The sequence below is a fragment of the Leuresthes tenuis genome, unplaced genomic scaffold (genome assembly GCF_036924035.1).
Source record: "Leuresthes tenuis unplaced genomic scaffold, fLeuTen1.0.hap1 SCAF_12, whole genome shotgun sequence".
NCBI classification, from domain to species: Eukaryota; Metazoa; Chordata; class Actinopteri; order Atheriniformes; family Atherinopsidae; genus Leuresthes; species Leuresthes tenuis.
The window spans coordinates 12,928,834-12,935,396 of NW_027325366.1; positions in this window are offsets into that span (position 1 = coordinate 12,928,834).

The following is a 6,563-nucleotide window of genomic DNA, read 5'->3' on the forward strand; positions in this document are numbered from 1 at the left end:
TCCTTCACTCAAACTATGTTAAAACTGCTTTGTCGTTCATATTTACCATGTCTAGAAAGATTTAAACAAAAAAAACAACGTTGTACTTTGCAGTAAAAGAAAGAGCAAATCTAAAGTTTCAGGAATCCGAGAATAAGCTTACTTTCATGAGTGCTTCACTATTTCGGATTTTGCTATAAAATGAATTCCTTCTCTCAAACTAAATTAAAACTGCTAAACCGCTAATCTGTTACATGTAAGGCAGATGTCAAATTCACCGAAATAGGATCTAAGGGTATTCGGCCAATCGAGCTGTAGCAGCTTCGGTAAAACAGTATAAGTTGAAGAGTTTGTGAATAAAGGTGTGCGCACACATAGTGAGCTGTAGGAAAATAGGCAGGGAGCAATGCCGGCTGGGGTATATGTTCTTGTATGTTGTCTGACTGTTTGATTTGAATGTGTTGTGTAAGTGTCCTGTTGAATGTTTGGGCTTTGACACTTCACTGTGGTTGTTAACTGTGTGGTGTGTCCTGAAATGTTATATGTTTGGGCTGTGTGACATGCTTAATGCTTGTCAGTAGCTACCCACTTATTCATATATAGCAACTGACAACATAAGAAGTCTGGACATACTTTGATAGTAGTTGTAGAAGTATCCTTATTGATAATAGATAAACTAATTCATAGTGATAGAACAGTAGATGAACAGGTGCCTGCACGTCTCACGAAAATAAAATGGGTGTATGATTGCTGACGGCAGAGCAATACTGCCAAACTTATGAGTTCTTGTGACAAACTCGATTCAGTGTCTTGACGTGTATACGCTGTTTCGCTGAGTTGATTGTCACAAGAAACAAAGTGTGTTTGATAAGATCCGACCATTTTATTACGGGAGGATCAGTATGTATGGATTCTGATGTGACTGATAAACCCATTCGTATCTTAAGCATAATCTAATACGTGAGACAACGCCCTGGCACACAATCAAAAAAAAAAAGAGAGAGCGGTTTTGTGTCCCCACAGTCCATAATGTAGAAAAGAGAGAAAAAAGCCTTTCTGATTTGGTGTGTGTGCTCATAGTGCAGAGTGTAGAGAAAAGAGAGAAAAGAAAGCCGTTTTGGTGTCACGGGTGTTGTGACTTACACACACACATTTCTGAATTGAGAAAAGAAATTATTTTAGAGGAAGCAGTAGAGTTTAGATCCCACATTTGTTGATAGGCATTCATTTATTTCTTCACTTCTGATGAAGTTTCAACAATAAACAACAAACTTTGTATTATGAGAAAGAACCAGACTCATTCTTCAGGAATCCGAAAATAAGCACGAATTCGGATTCTCCTATAAAACGAATTAATTAACTCAAACCAAGTTAAGACTGCTTTGTCCTTCATATTTATTCATGTCTAATCAAGTTTCAACGATAAACAACGTTGTACTTTGTAGAATGAGAAAGAACTTCTTCAGCAATAAGCATCTCTCGACATATGACGAAATACAGATTTTGCTATAAAATTAATTTCTTCTATCAGCGTGACTTAAAACTGTTTGTCCTCCTTATTTATCCACTTCAAATCAAGTTTCAACAATTAAAAAAAAATTGTAGTTTGAGAAAGAACAACTTAATCTTCAGCAATCAGTATAAAAAGAGGGTAACAAAAGGTGCAAATGCCAACCATACATCGCTAAAAGGTGGAGCGGAAGTATTCAGCTGCAAGTAGGTGTGAATGTTCGACCATAATTTGTAAAAAGTGGGTAAGAAAAGGTTCGAATGCCCGACTAAATATTAACAAAAGCGGGTGGAGAGGTCTTCGGATGAGAGTGGGTGAGAATTTCCTACCATACAAGTATGGTGGAGAGGAAGCTGTGATTGGCCGAAATTAGTAAAAAGCAGGTGAGAAAAGGTGCGAATGTCAAAACATACATGATCAAAACAGGGAGCGGAGGTGTTTGGCTGCAACAAGGTGTGAATGTCCACCCATAATTAATGAAAAACGGGCAACAAGTAGGTTCGAATGCCCAACCATACATCATCAAAAGCAGGAGTGGATGTGTTCGGCTTCAAGAAGGTATGAATGTCCATCAATAATTGCTATAAAACATGAAAGAAAATTTTCGAATATCAAACCGCACATAATCATAAGCGGGAGAGGAGGTGTTCAGCTGCAAGAAGGTGTGAATATCCACCCATAATTACTGAAAAATGGGTAAGAAAAGGTGCGAATGCCCAACCATACATCATCAAAAGCAGGAGTGGATGTGTTCGGCTACAAGAAGGTTTGAATGTCCGACCGTAGTTTGTAAAAAGCGGGTAAGAACAGGTTTGTATGCCCGACTGTACACAATCAAAAGAGGGAGCGGAGTTGTTCAGCTACAAGAAGGTGTGAAAGTCCGACCATGGTTTGTAAAAAGCGGGTAAGAACAGGTTCGTATGCCCGAATATACACCATCAAATGCGGGAGCGGAGGTGTTCGGCTGTGAGTAGGTGTGAATCTCCAACCATAATTGCTGAAAAATGTGTTAGAAAAGGTAAGAATGCCGGTCCATACATCATCAAAAGCGGGAGAGGTGGTGTTCGGCTGCAAGTAGGTGTGAATGTCCAGCCATAATTACTCACAAATGGGTAAGAAAAGGTAGTATTGCCAGACCATACATGATCAAAACAGGGAGCGGAGGTGGTTAAGCTGCAAGAAGGTGTTAATGTCCGACTAAAGTTTGTAAAAAGCGGGTAAGAAAAGGTGCGAATGCCCGACAATGTATGATCAAAAGAGGGAGCGGAGGTTTTCGGCTGAAAGAAGGTCTGAATGTCCAACCATAATTTGTAAAAACCGGGGAAGAAAAGGCTCGAAAGCCCGACTATACACCATCAAAAGCTGGAGCGGAGGTGTTCAGCTGCAAGAAGGTCTGAATGTCCATCAATAACTGCTAGAAAACATGAAAGAGAATTTTCGAATATCAAACTGCACATGATAATAAGCGGGAGAGGAGGTGTTCAGCTGCAAGAAGGTGTGAATGTCCACCCATAATTACTGAAAAATGGGTAAGAAAAGGTGCGAATTCCCAACCATACATCATCAAATGCACGAGTGGATGTGTTCGGCTACAAGAAGGTTTGAATGTCCGACCATAGTTTGTAAAAAGCGGGTAAGAAAAGGTTCGAATGCCCAAACATACACCATCAAAAGAGGGAGCGGAGGTGTTCCGCTGTAAGAAGGTGTGAATGTCCGACCATAGTTGGTAAAAAGCGGGTAAGAAAAGGTTAAAATACCCGACTGTACACAATCAATAGCGGGAGCGGAGTTGTTCGGCTACTAAAAGGTGTGAAAGTCCGACCCTGGTTTTAAAAAGCGGGTAAGAAAAGGTTCGAATGCCCAAACATACACCATCAAAAGAGGTAGCGGAGGTGTTCCGCTGTAAGACGGTGTGAATGTCCGATCATAGTTGGTAAAAAGCGGGTAAGAAAAGGTTAAAATACCCGACTGTACACAATCAAAAGTGGGAGCGGAGTTGTTCAGCTAAGAGAAGGTGTGAAAGTCCGACCATGGTTTGTAAAAAGCGGGTAAGAAAAGGTTCGTATGCCCGAATATACACTATCAAATCCGGAAGCGTAGGTGTTCGGCTGCAAGAAGGTGTGAACGTCCGACCAAAGTTTGTGAAAAAGCAGTTAAGAAAAGGTTCGAATATCTAACCACACATAATCAAAAGCGGGAGCAGAGCTGTTCGACTGCAAGTAGGTGTGAATGTCAGAGAATAATTTGCAAAAAGCTGATGAGAAAGGGTGAGAAATCCCGACTATACACCATCAAATGCGGTAGCGGAGTTGTTCGGCTGTGAGTAGGTGTGATTCTCCAACCATAATTGCTGAAAAATGTGTTAGAAAAGGTAAGAATGCCATACATCATCAAAAGCGGGAGAGGTGGTGTTCGGCTGCAAGTAGGTGTGAATGTCCATTAATAATTGCTTTAAAACATGAAAGAAAATTTTCGAATATCAAACCTTACATGATCATTAGCGGGAGAGGAGGTGTTCAGCTGCAAGAAGGTGTGAATATCCACCCATAATTACTGAAAAATGGGTAGGAAAAGATGCGAATGTCCAACCATAAATCATCAAAAGCAGGAGTGGAGTTGTTCAGCTACAAGAAGGTATGAAAGTCCAACCATGGTTTGTAAAAAGCGGGTAAGAGAAGGTTCGAATACCCGAATATATACCATCAAAAGCGGAAGCGGAGGTGTTCGGCTGCAAGAAGGTGTGAACGTCCGACCAAAGTTTGTAAAAAGCAGTTAAGAAAAGGTTTGAATATCCAACCGAACATAATCAAAAGCGGGAGCAGAGCTGTTCGACTGCAAGTAGGTGTGAATGTCAGATCATAATTGCTGAAAAATGTGATAGAAAAGACTAGAATGCCGGACAATACATCATCAAAAGCGGGAGAAGTGGTTTTTCGGCTGCAAGTAGGTGTGAATGTCCAGCCATAATTACTCACAAACGGGGGAAGAAAAGGTAGTATTTCCAGACCACACATGATCAAAACAGGGAATGGAGGTGGTTCAGCTGCAAGGTGTGAATGTCTGAGTAAAGTTTGTAAAAACCGTGTAAGACAAGGGGCGAATGCCCGACAATGTATGATCAAAAGAGGGAGCGGAGGTTTTCGGCTGCAAGGTCTGAATGTCCAACCACAATTTGTAAAAATCGGGGAAGAAAAGGCTCGAAAGCCCGACTATACACCATCAAAAGCGGGAGCAGAGGTGTTCAGGTGCAAGAAGGTCTGAATGTCCGACCAAAAATTACTGAAAAATCGGGAAGAAAAGGTGCGAATGCCAAATCATACATCATCAAAAGCAGGAGCGGATGTGTTCGGCTACAAGAAGGTTTGAATGTCCAACCATAGTTAGTAATAGGCGGGTAAGAAAAGGCTCGAATGCCCGACTATATACCATCAAAAGCGGAAGCGGAGGTGTTCGGCTGCAAGACGGTGTGAACGTCCGTCCAAAGTTTGTAAAAAGCAGTTAAGAAAATGTTCGAATATCCAACCAAACATAATCAAAAGCGGGAGCAGAGCTGTTCGACAGCAAGTAGGTGTGAATGTCAGATCATAATTTGCAAAAAGCTGTTGAGAAAGGGTGAGAATGCCCGACTATACACTATCAAATGTGGGAGCGGAGGTGTTCGTCTGTGAGTAGGTGTGAATGTCCGACCATAATTGCTGAAAAATGTGTTAGAAAAGGTAAGAATGCCGGACCATATATCATCAAAAGCGGGAGAGGTTGTGTTCGGCTGCAAGTAGGTGTGAATGTCCAGCCATAATTACTCACAAACGGGTAAGAAAAGGTACTATTGCCAGACCATATATGATCAAAACAGGGAGCGGAGGTGGTTCAGCTGCAAGAAGGTTTGAATGTCCGACTAAAGTTTGTAAAAAGCGGGTAAGACAAGGTGTGAATGCCCGACAATGTATGATCAAAAGAGGAGCGGAGGTTTTCGGCTGCAAGAAGGTCTGAATGATTCATTTTTCATTTTCATTTCATTTCATTTCATTTTTCACTGAATCAAGAATTAGTTTATCTATTATCAATAAGGATACTTCTACAACTACTATCAAAGTATGTCCAGACTTCTTATGTTGTCAGTTGCTATATATGAATAAGTGGGTAGCTACTGACAAGCATTAAGCATGTCACACAGCCCAAACATATAACATTTCAGGACACACCACACAGTTAACAACCACAGTGAAGTGTCAAAGCCCAAACATTCAACAGGACACTTACACAACACATTCAAATCAAACAGTCAGACAACATACAAGAACATATACCCCAGCCGGCATTGCTCCCTGCCTATTTTCCTACAGCTCACTATGTGTGCGCACACCTTTATTCACAAACTCTTCAACTTATACTCTTTTACCGAAGCTGCTACGGCTCGATTGGCCGAATACCCTTAGATCCTATTTCGGTGAATTTGACATCTGCCTTACATGTAACAGATTAGCGGTTTAGCAGTTTTAATTTAGTTTGAGTGAAGGAATTCATTTAATAGCAAAATCCGAAATCGTGAAGCACTCATGAAAGTAAGCTTATTCTCGGATTCCTGAAACTTTAGATTTGCTCTTTCTGTTACTGCAAAGTACAACGTTGTTTTTTTTGTTTAAATCTTTCTAGACATGGTAAATATGAACGACAAAGCAGTTTTAACATAGTTTGAGTGAAGGAATTCATTTTATAGATAAAATCCCAAGAGTCTGCAGAGAAAAGAGAGTGAATGCGAAGCAGACTTTAACACGGCTATGGGAGCGAGCCGAGTGTCGGCTAACCGGGAGAATTGCTTGAAAGAAACGCGACACCGAATGAGCGGTCAGAACAAAGCCTCAATACGGGATTCTCGTGGTGTTTTTGTTGCTGCCTTGTCTTTTGCATAGAGTAAAAGACAAGGCAGCCATCGAATAGGGCCCGATTGTTCCTACTTGGTCAGCCGAGGAGCAAGGGGGGGGGGGGGCAAGCGTCTCAACCAAGCAAAGCTCACCATGGGGAAGGTGGCTATACCAACTAGCCTGATGCCCTGCTCCCGCAGTGACGGATAATC